This window comes from Jaculus jaculus, chromosome 15 (genome assembly GCF_020740685.1).
Source record: "Jaculus jaculus isolate mJacJac1 chromosome 15, mJacJac1.mat.Y.cur, whole genome shotgun sequence".
Classification (NCBI taxonomy): Eukaryota; Metazoa; Chordata; class Mammalia; order Rodentia; family Dipodidae; genus Jaculus; species Jaculus jaculus.
In genome coordinates, this window is record NC_059116.1 from 66,957,403 (window position 1) to 66,972,471 (window position 15,069).

Genomic DNA, 15,069 nt, shown 5'->3' on the forward strand with positions numbered 1-15,069 from the left:
AGGGGGAGAGAGAGAGTGCCAGGGCGTCTAGCCATTGCAAATAAAAATGAACTCTATTTGCATGCGCCCCATGCCTGGCTCAGCTTACCTTTAAAAAATTGGTGTCTGGGTGTGTACATGCTCATGCGTGTGAGTACAGACATGTGCACGCCAAGGCAAGGTATGGAGATGATCAGAGAACAACCTTGGGTGTGTCTTTGCCTTCCACCTTGTTTGAGGCAGGGTCTTTCTTGTGTGTTTGTTTTTGTTGACTGATGCATTTGCCAGATACTTGGCCTGGGATTCTCTTTCTATGTGTCTCATCTCCCTTGAGGTGCACTTGGATTTGGGGGTTCTGAGATCTGAGCTCTAACCCTCATGCATGACAAGTGCTATATTCACAAAGCCAGCTCCCCCCCCCTTTATTATCGTTAATTATTAACAACATATTTCATGTGGAAACATCATGTGCTGATACCCTCTTTTCCCTCGTCCCTGCCCTCATTTCACTGGGAACCCTCCTCCATGGGGTTGTAAGTATTCCCCATGGGGGTGTGGGTTATGCATTGTGGGAGCAGCAGTCAGTTATTTTTGCAGGGGAGGGAATGCCTCTGGGCATGATGTCTCAACCTGTGGCTCTGACATAATTCCACCCCCTCTTCCACAAAATTCCCTGAGCTGTGGTGGGTGAGTTTTAACTCTACTTCAGTGATAGGCTCTTAGGAGCCTCTGGATCTCTGCTTTGGTAGGTGTTGAGTATCTTCAGAGTCTGTCTCCTACACCCTGATGCCAATTATCAGGTTCATCATGGAAGCAGCACTCTTGCTTGTCTCTCCAGTTCCTCTGTGGATTCAGCTGTGGTTTGGCTGAAGTGTGAGAGGTAGTTTATCTCGTCCGGTCTCACTACCTTCTGAAAAATAACAGATTTTCCAACAGAAAGTGAAGTCAGCACAGTTTAAATGGGATAAGATTGTTAATTTAGAGAGAATTTGATGTATGTAACCCCTCATATAGCCAAAGACTAGTGAGAGCTTGACACTGGAGAACATAATCTTTGTCTCCATAGGATTCTGATCTGGTTCCCAATTTCAGATATGGGTCCCTTACACTGAGTGGATCTCTTAGCCAATCAGAAAGCTATTGGTTACCCACTGAGGCTATGTGCCACTATTGCACTGGTGTGTACATCCCATCAGGGTGTTTGCTTCAGAGTAGCTTAAACCTCTGGTTGCTCAGACCATTGTTGGCCACTTTCCCCCAGTAGCTCATGTAGCCCTTTCCAGCACTAGACAAGCTATCTGGGGACTGGCTCTCTTTTGGAATCCAGCCAGGTGTCTCCATGCAGAACTAGCTTTAAAAGAAATCTTCATGATTGACCTGCCAAATGTTGGTTTCTTCTTGGGCCAAGAGGATATTTTATGTTAGAAATGACAGAGAGAAGATTTCACAAATACATACAGGTTGAATCTCTCTTCTTTGAAATGCGTGGGGAAGAAAGTCCTTTTCATTTTGTAATTTTTTTGATATGGGAATATTGTCATATATATAATGAAATATGCTGGTATTGGAACTGAAATCTAAATGCAACACTTATTTGTACACATGGCCTGGAAGTAATTTATGCCATGTTTTAGTGCACCTTCACTTTTACTGTGACTGGTGACTTGAAGTCAGGTATGGAATTTTCCCTTTGTGAGGTCACATTGGCACTCAGGTTTCAGATTTTTGGATTAGAAATGCTTAACTTGTATATGGCTGGATTATCTTGGGATGCTAAACTTATTTTTCCCCTTTGCTCATGTAAATCTGGACCCAGACATTGTCTTCCTCGGGGGATTTAGTAGAAAGCAAAAGCAACTGGGTGACCAGTCCAAAGGCCCCTGAAGATGTAATATGAAGCCATAGTAATAAAAACACAATGGCACTGGCACAAAAACAGTCACATCAATTAATGGACTAGAACAGAAGATCCAGGTTTACATTCCAGTAACTACAGCTACCTGATCTGTGACAAAGGGGACAAAAACACTAGAGAAAAAAAAACAAAAACAGTATTTTCAACAAATGGTGATGAAGAAATTCGATAACCACATGTAAAAGAATGAATCTAGACCCACTTCTCTCATGACAGACATACACACACACACACACACACACACACACACACACACACACACACAAACACTCCAAATGGACCAAGCGCCTCAATATAAGTCTAAAACAGCTAGCAGAAAAAAATAGAACATTTCAAGGTATAGGCATGGGGAAAGACTTTGTGAATGAGACCCAGTAGTCCAGGGAATTAGACAAACACTCAACCATTGGGATCTCATAAAACTAAAAAGCTATTGAAGAGATAAGCAAATTATCAACAGAGTTAATAAGCAGCTTACAGAATGGGAGAAAATCTTGGCCAGCTATACATCTGACAGGTTTAATATCTGGAATATGCAAAGAACTCAAGAAACGAAGCAATTAAAAAAAAAAAGTAACCCATTGAAAAAATGAGGGTAGGGAACTGAACAGAGAATTCTCAAAAGGAGAAATACAAATGGCCAGTGAACACCTAAGAAAGCGTTCAACATCTTTAGCCATTAGAGAAACATAGATTAAAACTATTTTGAGATTCCATCTCACTCCTGTCAGAATGGCTATCATCACAAAAAAAGGGGGGGGGCCTGGAGAGATGGCTTAGTGGTTTAAGTGCTTGCCTAGGAAGCTTAAGGACCCCAGTTCAAGGCTCAATTCCCCAGGACCCATGTTAGCCAGATGCACAAGGGGGCGCACTGTTAGTGGGTATATTAGTCAGGGTTCTCTACAGGAACAGAACCGTTAGAATAAATTGCACTAAAAAGGTCTTGCCCCAAAATCCAAGGGCCTGTGCTGTGATTCATCTATGGGGGCCTGCCAACGGCTCCAAATGGCATCCCTATCTGCCACCACACCTCAAGTACCACTGGATCTGCTGGATCATATGGGCCAAGGGGCAGAGCAGCCTGCACAGCAGCCTCGACCTGCTGAAGAGCCTTTTCTTGTTCTGGGCCCCACTGAAAACTAGCAGCTTTCTGAGTCACCTGGTGTATGGGACGGAGTATCACACCCAAGTGAGGAACGTGCTGTCTCCAAAATCCAAGTCGGACCACTAGACGTTGTGCTTCTTTCGGAGTGGTAGGAGGGGCCAAGAACAACCACTCATCCTTCACCTCGGAGGGAATATTTCTGCATGCCCCACACCCCTGAATTTCACTAGAAATTTCACTGAGGTGGAAGGTCCTTGAATTTTGGATGGATATATTATGCTGATCAATATTTCCCTAAATATTTATGCTTATGCCCACATATTACTGTTGCTCTCACCTTTAGTCAGAGAAACTTCTTTTTGTTGATGGCGGTGACTACTGGGGAGACCTAAATCTCATCAAAGTGCTGAGAAGTGACCACTGAGTGCTGAATACCAAATAGCACATCTCTACCACACCCACCAAGGCTCTGGGAACATTGTGGAAGAGGCACAGGAAGAGCAGTGGTTGCTGTGAAGTAGTGGGGGCAGTCATGACCTGCACAAAATTGGGCACATCAACGTGTCAGTACGGATGGTGGGGGGAAAAAAGTTGTAACAATAGAAGAGATGCTAGTTTGAAAGAAAAAGGGTTCCAGTGGAAGAGGGGACAAAAGAGATTAATGGCAAGGGACTTAGATCAAAATCTATTATGTGGGCTGGATAGATGGATCAGCGGTTAAGGTGCTTGCCTGCAAAGCCTAAGGACCTGAGTTAGGTTACCCTGTACCCACATAAGCCAGATGTACAAGGTGGAACATGCATTTGGAGTTCGTTTGCAGTGACTAGAGGCCCTGGCACCTCCATCCTCTCTCTCTCTCTCTCTCCCTTTCTCTCTCCTAAATAAATGAATATTTTAAAAAGATACGTATGTACATGTATTAAATTCAACATTAAAAAGTTTTCAAGGCTGGAGAGATTGCTTAGTGGTTAAGGTGGTTGCCTGCAAAGCCTGATGACCCAGGTTCGATTTCCCCAGTACCCATGTAAGGCAGATGCACAAGGTGGCATATGTGTCTGGAGTTCATTTGCAGTGGATGGAGGTCCTGGCATGCCCATTCTCTCTCTGTGTCTGTCTGCCTCTTTCCTTCTCTCAAATAAATATAAAAGAATTAAACAAAGGTTGTCAAATGGATGGCTCAGGGTACTTGAGCTAAGGAGGTTCTGTGCCAGCTTAGGTCAGGAGCTGCCACCAGCCAGCCCTACCCAGTGGTTAGACTCTAACAGGCTCTTTCCTGCCATGTGTTGAGCACCTGCTGTTTATAGGGACCTAATGTGTGCAGGAGATGTTTGTCCAGCATTTCATTCCCGGAATCTGGCGCTTGTGGCTGAAAACTGGCAGGAGGAATCCGGGCACTGCGACCAGAGCCCTGTGTGCAAGGCAGACAGACAGCTGCCGTTAGGAGAGGTTTGGCCTGTTGAAGCGGAAACTGCTGGAGGTGATAAGGAATGATCAAAATCGCCCTGAGCCATCACGCTGGGCCAGGTCTTCATGAGAAGCTGTGAGCTGTGCTAAGGTCACTGTCATGACAGCCCTTCAGCAGGACCCTTGGGTTTCTGCTGCTTGCTTCAGACCACTGAAGACACCAGATGAGCGAGCGAGCGAGCGCGCACGCGCACACACACACACCTGTCAGCAGCCAGCACTGCGCTGGGAGTTGGAGATGTCTGGGCAGGACAGTTGCCCATCATTTTAAGCCACAGGAAGTTGGTTAGAGAATACATCCTGGACCTCTTGTATTCTGGCAGTGCCCACCATGCCACTTTGCTCTATGCCCACAGCATGCCCAATCCCCACCAAGATGCAGTAGGAACACTGAGACCTGGCTCTGAGCCCTTCTCTGCGGGGCCTCCAGGCTCCTTACCACGGCCCAGGGACGCAGGCCACTCGGCCGGGACCTTCAGGATCTGTGCCTGCTCTGGGCCTGCCGGGGTTCACTGCTTCACGATCCTTCCATGTATGTTCATTTTTGAATAATTAGGTGTCAGCTTTTTATTTTTAACAGCAACACTGTTTAATAATGAATATTTCAGGACCAAGGTTAGATATACAGTTAAAGAATACTGATCCACTTTTCAATCTGTCATCCATTTTACATATAAGCAGAACTTTGAATTCTAGAATGGTTTCTTTTTCGTATTTTTCATTTTCGACTATGCCCCATGAGGCACGCTGTTCAAACACGGGCCCACCCTCGCTCCAGAACCCCCACATCTGCAGACGAGCAGCCCGCACACGGAAAATGCCGCCACCTTCCCGGCTTTTCTCGCTCCTTTCTCCCACTGGGTCAGTATTTCCACGTCCGGCAGCTGTCTCGGGGGGTCACGCACGGAGACGTCTGAGGGGAGCTCCGGGGACCCTCACCGGCGCGTCACCCCGGGAAGCCAGGCGCCCGGCGGCTGCCGTCCGCGAGGCTGACGCGCGCTGAGCTGCGCCTCGGCCCCGCCCTCGTGGGTCACGTGCCCCGCCGCGGCTCCCGCCTGGCCAATCAGCTCCGGCCACCCAACCCGGAAGTCGCACGTGGCCCTCTTCCCGGACCAGGTCTCCGGATTCTTGCGCTGCTGGGCTCTCGGAGCGGAGTGAGCCCGCTGCTGCTGTGCCTGGCCCCCAGCTCCTTCCCCCGCGGACTGCGGGGCCTCGGGGAAGCGCCCGCTCCTTCGCCGTGGTGGCGCCTCTGCTGTCGTCCAGGCGCTGGCATCTCGCCCCGTGGGCCGCCCGGCAGGACCACCCCAGCGGTGTGGGGGCCTGTGGTCAGGGGCTGCTCATGAACTATCAGAGAAGCACGGGCATCTGGCGTCGTGAAAGGCCCGATAACTTCTCCGGCTGTCTTCTGGGGCCCATGATTTGGTGTCCGCTCCTGGACAGTGGCATGTCCTGCGATGTCACATGAGCCGTAGTATCTGACGGTATGGTTGGCCCGGCAGCTCCTACCCCTGCTGTTAGGTGTCTGCTCCTGGACAGTGGAAAGTCCTGGATTGTCACACGAGTACTGGCCAGTGGAGGTCAGGTGACCCAGGAGATCTGTCCCCTCCTGTCTGGGGACTCACAGTCAGGTGACTGCTCCTGGACAGTGGAGTGTCCTGGGCTGTCAGCCGAGCAGTAGCCCCTGGAGATGCACTTGGCTCAGCAGATCTGTCCACGCCTTTCTTGGGACTCATGGTCAGGTGACTGCTCCTGGACAGTGGAGTGTCCTGGGCTGTCGGATGAGCACTTGCTGATGGCGATGCTGGGTGCCCATCATATCTGTCCCCTCCTGTCTGGGCACCTGTGGTCAGTGTCTGCCCGTGGTCAGAAGAGGGTCCTGCGCTGTCATCTGAGCACTACCGCATGGAGGCGCTGTCCGCCCTGCAGACCTGCCCCGGCCGCCTGGGGGTTGCAGTCAGGCGCCTGCTCCTGGTGGGGGAGCCCTGTCCCCGGTGCCCCGTTGTCCTGGGAACAGAGCTCTGTCCCTCCGAAGTCCTGCTCTAAGATGGCTGGTTTTTTTCTTGGCTGCCAGGTATCCTCCGCCTCTTTCTGCTATTCTCTCAGCACCCGAACTTTTCAGCCGCCCTCCCTGCTCCACCTCCGCGCTGGCCGCCTCCGTCCTCAGTTGCTTGGGTCTAGAGCCCGAGTGGACGCTGCGCGCAAAGCCCTTTAGAACGTGGAACACCGACCCGCGTGTCCAGCGCGCGGCCAGCTCTGTGGCTGGTGGGCGGGGCAGTGGCAGGGAGGAGGGCAGGGTGACAAGAACGGAAAGGCAGTGGGGACGGAGGTGGCACACACTGAGGCAGCACCGTGACGGGCCTGAAGGTGAAAGGCAAGGCCTTGGGTTTTCCCTCACTCTCCACTTCGCTAAGAGACCAGGGAAGAAGCTGGCTTCTCCTCCTCTCTGGCTTAAGGGACTTCCCTGGATCTATTTCTCCCCAAACAACCTGAGCCCCTCCCTGGGAAGGAGCATTCCTGACAGCTGTAAACCTGATCCTGACGCTGTGGTTGGTTAGCTCAGCCCCCATTCAGAATCTATAAATGACACACTTTTGGGTCACAGGGCTGGCTTTTATCCCCTGTCACCTCCCGCATGGTGAGAGCTCTCTGGACTCCCTTCTCTACGTCTAAACCTTTCTCAATATTAAAAAAACAGCTTTCAAAAATCTACGTTTTAAAACTTTTTCACAAATACTAACTCTGTAATTAAGTTCTGAGCCGTAGGAAGCAAATGGTGACAATACTTATTTTGTTTCATGGTGAGTGGGACAAGTTAGAGAAATAATTAAGCCATGGACCTCAGACTTAAAGGATGCAGGTGACAAGGCCCTAGATGTAAAATGTAACTCACCAATTGCATGCCTCTCAGATCTTCTCAGTGCCTGAACTCGCTGAAGTTGGGACCGCCCCTTGTGCTGTGGGTGGAGTGCGCTCTCTGTGCAGGCATGCGTCAGCCGCCCCTTAGGTCCCTGTCTGCCCCACCCTGAAACTCTCTCGCCCCCTCAACACTGTCACACCCAGGTTAATAACACGCTTGACTGTGACCCAGCATATCCATCAATTTGCTTTTGTTGTCATGGGCACTGTGATTTCAGGTATAGAACCACACATGGGAAGGCTGTCACCAGTGCAGAAAGGACACCATCATAGAATGTTACAGACGAGAGACTGAAAGTACTCTTTCTGCTCACTTCCCATCAACCAGTGTGCCCCAAGGTGTTTTAGCAAGACAAAGAGAGATGTGTGGGCAAACAGCAACTGATATGAGTGAGGTAAGTGCGGTTTGCTTAATGGATGGGAAAAACTAATAACACGCAGTTGTTTATAAACCCTGGTTTCTCCTGGTTCTTTTCATCCTGCTTCTATTCTGAGTCTATCAGCTGGGAGAAAAGTGTCTATATTGGCTTACAGACTTGAGGAAGCTCCATGATGGCAGGAGAAAATGTGACCTGAACAGAGGATGGACATAACCTCCTGGTCAACATCTGGTGGACAATAGCAACAGGAGAGTGTGTCAAACACTGGCAAGAGAAAGCTGGTTATAACACCCATATGCCCGCCCCCAACAATACACTGCCTCCAGGAGGATCCAGTTCCCAAATTACCATCAGCTGAGGACCTAGCATTGAGAACACATAACTTTATGGGGGACACCTGAATCAAACCATCACATTGGGAGTGCAAACATACAACTGCTATGCAAATCCATATGGAGGTTCCTTAAAGATCTGAAAATAGGCTTACCATTTGATCTAGCTGTACTATTCCTGCGCATGTGCCCTAAAGACTCTACCCTTTACTACATAGATACTTGTTCAGCCATGTTGGTTGCTGCTCTATTCAAAATAGCTAGGGATTGGAAATAGGTCATAGGTCCACCAACTATTAAATGGATAATGAAGGCGTGGCACATATACACGATGGAATTTTACTCAGTGGTTAAGGAAAAATGAAATTTGCAGGAAAATGGATGGACTTGGAAAACATCATACTAATTGAGGTCACACAGGCTCAGAAAAAGAAATGCCACGTTCTCTCTCATATGTGGTTCCTAAACACAGAACTGCTTGATTTGTTTTAAAGTTATAATAAGCTATGTTGGAGAGATGGCTCAACAGCTAAGGCATTTGCCTGCAAAGCCTAACAATCCATGTTTGATTTCTCAGTACCCATGTAAAGCCAGATGCATAGTGGCACATGTGTCTGGAGTTCATTTGCAGTGGCTAGAGGCCCTGGCATGATCCTTTTTTGTTTGTTTGTTTTTGTTTTGCTTTTTGTTTTTTGAGGCAGGGTCTCGCTCTAGCTCAGGCTGACCTAGAATTCACTATGTAGTCTCAGGGTGGCCTCAAACTCATGGCGATCCTCCTACCTCTGCCTCTCAAGTGCTGGGATTAAAGGCGTGCGCCACCACATCCAGTTTATGATCCATTCTTTCTATTTTCTATCTCTCTGCCTCTTTTCTATCTCTGACTGGTTGAGAATAAATAAATAATTTTTTAAAAGTTATAGTAAACATTAATAGTATTGGCAAGGCACTAGAATGAGGCAAGGAGAGAGTGGAATCAGAGACAGAGGAGAGGAGAAGAGATTGAGAGACAAGGAGAGAGACAAAAGACAGGAGAAACCACAGAGGATGTGATGATTTAAACATGAGCACTGCTCTCACTGCTGGCCTGACAACCTCCTCCAAAGATGTGATGGTAAAAACTCATCAAAGCAGAAATTTAGAGGATGCAGAGAGCTCAACACTCAAGAAGACTTACAATAAGACCATCAAAGTTCAGGGAACATTGCTGAAGAGGGGGCAATTGTTTCCCCACAGAGACTGATGTGTTCATGACCCCACAGTGAATCCCAATGACCCCACTGAGGAGGGCCCTTACTAGAATGGAGGAGAGGGAGAGGGATGTAATAGTATAACTGAATGGGAAAATAGCAAATATGTTCATACTGTGAAGTTCACAATGATAAAAATAATTTTAAAAATATATACAGAAGCTGGGTGTGGTGGCACATGCCTTTAATGCCAGTACTTGGTAGGCAGAGGTAAGTGAATCACTGTGAGTTCGAGGCCACCCTGAGACTCCATAGTGAATTCCAGGTCAGCCTGAGACCCTATCTCAAAAAAACAAAAAATAAATAAATAGATGTGTATGTATATACATGTATGGTGTGGAAGTAGAATGGAGACTACTTGAGGGGAAAGCTAAAACCATCTGGAGAGGAAGGAGGGACAGGACAGTGTAAATAAGATCAAGTATATGGCAAGCATTTGTGAAGATGTCACAGTGAAGCTCATTACTTTGCTAATTAAAAACATGCTGAAGCTGGGTGTGGTGGCACATGCCTTTAATCCCAGCACTCAGGAGGCAGAAGTAGATAGGATCACTGTGAGTTTGAGGCCACTCTGAGAATACAGAGTGAATTTCAGGTCAGCCTGGGCTAGAGAGACCCTACCTCGAAAAACTGAGAAAGAAAAAACAAACTGAAATTCTCTAATGACCAGCAACTAGCCCTTGTCTGCAGATCCTTCACTGTCACAAGTGCCACCTCTTCATTCCAGCTGCTCCCATATTTCTCATTAGTCACTTTTTCCTTCCCCAACTGGCAAACAAACAGGGGACACCATGCCTGAAACACCTCCATGACTGCTCAAACCAGGGACACACCCCATTTGTCAATCAACATTTTAATAGCACCTGCTTTCATTCACTGTGTCATGGACAGTAGGAGCAAATCATGAACTAAATTATGCTGCCTATCAGTCCACTGTGGGCAAATGGAACCTGGGTCAGCCATCTACCCTGGTTTATTTACCTCAGAGGACTTGCCCTTACCATCTCTGCCACTCTGGCTGGTGATCTGGCATCAGAGTTGTCCCTTAATCTGATTGTCATATCAGAGTCCTCAGTGAGTGAGGGCACCAGACCTAAAGTTCTTTGCCATAGAGGTTTGTTGACCACGTTCGCGTTGTAAGCAGCTCCACGCTGCTGGGATGAACATCCAACACAGACACAGTTTGTATGGGGTTTATTTCAGCTTCTAGATCCAGGGGGAAGTTCCATCTCTGGCTGAAGAAACTGGCTCCCATTTATAAATCCAAGTAGAGAGAAAATCTGCAGCAAGCAAAACACCAGCACACACACATATGCACACACACACACACACACACACAGTCCGAAAAGCAGCAGGGACTGCACCAGAGCACAGATCTCTCTGCACACCTTTAACCTGGGAATCAGATCTGCCCCCAAACACTCCTTAGAGCTGGACCCCAGGATCTGCTTCCAGCAACACCTCCTCCAGCCAGGCAGCTGGAGATCCAAGTTACAAGCTTTCATGAAACATTGAGTCAATAGGGGACATACATTCAAATTAGCACAGTTTCTTCCTCATTTTAAGTGAGACAAGAGTTGAGCCCACATGTTCTTTCTAGCCAAGCACATTTTGTAACACCTGTTAATGTCTGCATGTACAATGAGCTTGTGGTTCATGTATATGAATACTTGCTTCCCTGCGGGTGGTACTGTTCAGGAAGGTTGTGGAATCTTTAAGAGGTGGAGCCTTGCTGGTGGGAGTGTGCCACGCAGTATGGGCACACTTCTATCCTTTCCCTACCATGATGAAGCATTCCCTTGAAACTAATATATTGTTTATATTATATTATATTATATTATATTATATTATATTATATTATATTATATTATATTGTAATTTCTGGTCAGGTACTTGCTCCCAGCACTGAAAAAGTAACTGAAACAAATACCATTCATATTATGTATAAGAAAATATGTCTAAAGGACATGGGATGCTGCTCATGATAGAGCTCTTGCCTGGCATGTGCAATGCCAACACAACAGAAGATACTATGTCTACCATACCTTATGGCAATTGGAAATCATCTAGTATAGATTTAAATAAAGATATCTCAGTCTGTGCTGGAGAGATGGCTTAGTGGTTGAGGCACATGCCTGATAAGCCCAAAGACCCCTGTTCGATTCTCCAGGTCCCATGTAAGCCAGATGCACATAGTGGTACATGCATCTTGAGTTCGTTTGCAGTGCCTGGAGGCCCTGGTGCACCCATTCTCACTCTCCCTCTCCCTCCCTTTCTCTGTCTCTAATGTATAAATAAAAATAAAATCTTAAAAAATAAAGATATTTCAATCATTTGAATGTAATTTTCCATCAGGGATGCTTGAAGTATGCCTCATCCCTTTGTAAGGATAAATTAAATTAATTAGCATGTGCACATATTCTGCACTGTCTGTGTGTGCATACATATTTGAGTGTTCAGGTCTATGTATGTGGGTGTCACAGTCAGGTTCACATTGCTGGTAGAAATCACCCAACTAAGAGCAGCTTGTGGGAAAAAAAGAGGTTTATTTTGGCTTATGGGCTCAAGGGGAAGCTCCATGATGGTAGGGAAAATGATGACATGAGCAGAGGATGGACATCACCCCCAGCCAACATCAGGTGGACAATAGCAACAGGAAGTGTGCCAAACACTGGCATGGGGAAACTGGCTATAACACTCATAAGCCCACCCCCAACAATACTCTCCCTCCAGGAGGCATCAATTCCCAAATCTCCATCAGTTGCGAACCTAGCATTCAGAACACCTAAGTTTATGGGGGACACCTGAATCAAACCACCACAGTGGGTGTGTATGGAAGCCAGAGGACAACCTTGGGTTCTGTCCCTCAGAAACCATCTACGTGTTTGTAGATGGAGTCTTTCACTGGCCTGAACTTGCCAAGTAGTCTAGACTGGTTGGCCAGCAGGCACCAGGATACTCGTGTCTCAATCTTGCCAGGACAGGCGTGCACAACTATGCCCAACTTTCATGCGTGTTCTGGGGAGGGTCACAGGTCCTCATGCTGAGGGAAGAACTTTGCTGACTATGACTTTTTGGCCTGTTGTTTGGTTCTTTGAGACAGGGATTCACTCTTGCCCAGGCTGACCTGGAACTTACTCTGTAGCCAAGACTGGTCGTGAGCTCGTAGCAATGCCCAAAGACAATACAGACATATCACCACAGTAGAGCAAGCAGTTGAAAGGTTAGTTAGAACAGGCAGGGAAGCATGAAAACATGCCTTAGAAAGAGGGAGCTGACAGGGTCTAATGTGGAAGAGGTGGCGGAAAGAATGTAAGAGCCAAAGGAAGGGTAGGACTCCTTACAACGTGCTCCCTCCAGACATAAAATGGCCTTGATATCCATGACCTCATGGTGCCTGACACTACCTACACAAGACCATCATAAGAGGAGGGAAAGATCATGACATCTAAATAAAAGAGAGACTTATTGAGATGGGGAGAGGATATGATGGAGAATGGAATTTCAAAGGTGAAAAGTGGGGAGAGGGAAGGTATTACCATAGGATATTTTTTATAATCATGGAAAATGTTTTAAAATTTGAGAAAAATAAAATAAAAAAAGAGAGAGCTGAATGTTGCTGAAGACACCACAGCCTGTGGTCACAGAACATTGAGAGACCATGCTGGAGCTGACAGGGAAGCTATTTCCTTCCTGGATAACTTTCAGAGCACTGGGAAGTACTATGGAGCTACTGGAAGATAATGGTCAACAATATCATGAATACCAAGGAGGTCCTGCAAACTATGAAATCATCCAGCCAGGTAAGAAGTTCACACCTGTGTAATAGTGGCACACAGCCTATGCAGGTAACCAACTGTTCTCAGATTGGACATGTAACTATGCTTATCCCCTGCAATCCAAACATCTCTCACTCTTGCTTGGAGAACAGATGACAGAGGATGCTTGGGAGATTCAGGATCCATAAATACTCCAAGAGAAGATGGCTACAGTGAGAAGTGTCTCCTCTACCACATCTGCTAGGAGCCCAGGAGACATTGCAGAGGAAGTGTCAAAATGAGCACTACTCTCACTGCTAGCCTGACAGCTAGCTCCAAGAAGACAGTGGCAGACACTGAGGACACTCAAAGCACATCAAAGCTTAAATCCAGAGGCTGTAGAGAACTCAAAACTGGATCTGACTTTTACACAGCCACTGAGGCTCAGGGAACATCATGGAAGAAGGGGCAGAAAGATTGCAAGAGTCACAGGGTAGGTAGGAATATCCCGAGACATGGCCCCCTCAACAAGACTGACTGATGCCTTCAGGACCCTACACTGAATACCAATAACCTCACTGAGGGGGACGCTCACTGGAAAGGGGCCAGGGAGAGGGGATAACTGGGAGAGACTTTCCTGGAGCTTCCAGCAAGTGCTCTAGGGTATTCCTGAGATGAGGCATCCCTGAGTTGTCATGTATGCTGGGCTGAGATTTTTCATGATACCACTTCCTTTAAGTCACCCATGGTCCGTTAAACAACCCCCACCCTGCTCTGTAAGTAATCATAATAGACTCATTGCTTCATCAATCAGTCCACAGGGAAATATATAAATAGGTGGGCAGAGGCAAGCAGCAACGGCACTTATCCTGGCTGGCACAGCCCCCTTCTCCCTGCCATCCCCTCCCTTGTGCCTCCCTCCAGGTGACACTTCCAAGTGTGGCTTAGTGGACAGATGAAGAAGATCAATGTTTACATTTATTTGATTTTGTACTACACGAATGGACCTCCTATTCAGAAACCAAAGTGAGGTTTTAACCTGAACCAATGAACAGGAAGGAATGGAGCATGAACGCTCAGAAAGATGAGCAAGACTTTCAGTCTAGTTGAGTCCTCTGCCTTAGGTCAGAAACCGGCAACCTTCTCCAAAGAAGCGTTGAACAGTCAGTATTTCCAGCTTTGCAGGCTACGTTCTATGTGTGGCAGTAACTCAGCTCTTGCCAGCAGAGCAGGTAGGTGGCCAGAGGCAAGCACGGCTGGGACCCAGAAACATTGTTTGCAAACAAACAAACAAAAAAAACAGACAGCGTGCCAGATTCGACTCCAGACTGTAGCTTACCCTCTAACTCTAAGAAACGTGCATATTAAGTTATGCAAGTAACTGTCTTGTACCTTGGCAAAGAGCATCCTGGGCGCGATGACGCTTTGGGACTTGCATAGCTGCTGCCTCAGGATGCTGCTTCCGGATGCTGTGGTGGGATGCACGGGAAGCTTCTGCTGGGCCCATCTTCCTTTCCAAGCAGAATGGCCTGTTCACCTGCATGTGTTTCGCTGTTACTTTTCTTTTTTTTTTTTAATTTTTATTAACATTTTCCATGATTATAAAATATATCCCATGGTAATTCCCTCCCTCCCCAACCCCACACTTTCCCATTTGAAATTCCATTCTCCATCATATTACCTCCCCATTACAATCATTGTACTTACATATATACAATATCAACCTATTAAGTATCCTCCTCTCTTCCTTTCTCTACCCTTTATGTCTCCTTTTTACCTTACTGGCCTCTGCTACTAAGTATTTTCATTCTCACGCAGAAGCCCAATCATCTGTAGCTAGGATCCACATATGAGAGAGAACATGTGGCACTTGGCTTTCTGGGCCTGGGTTACCTCACTTAGTATAATACTTTCCAGGTCCATCCATTTTTCTGCAAATTTCATAACTTCATTTTTCTTTACCGCTGAGTAGA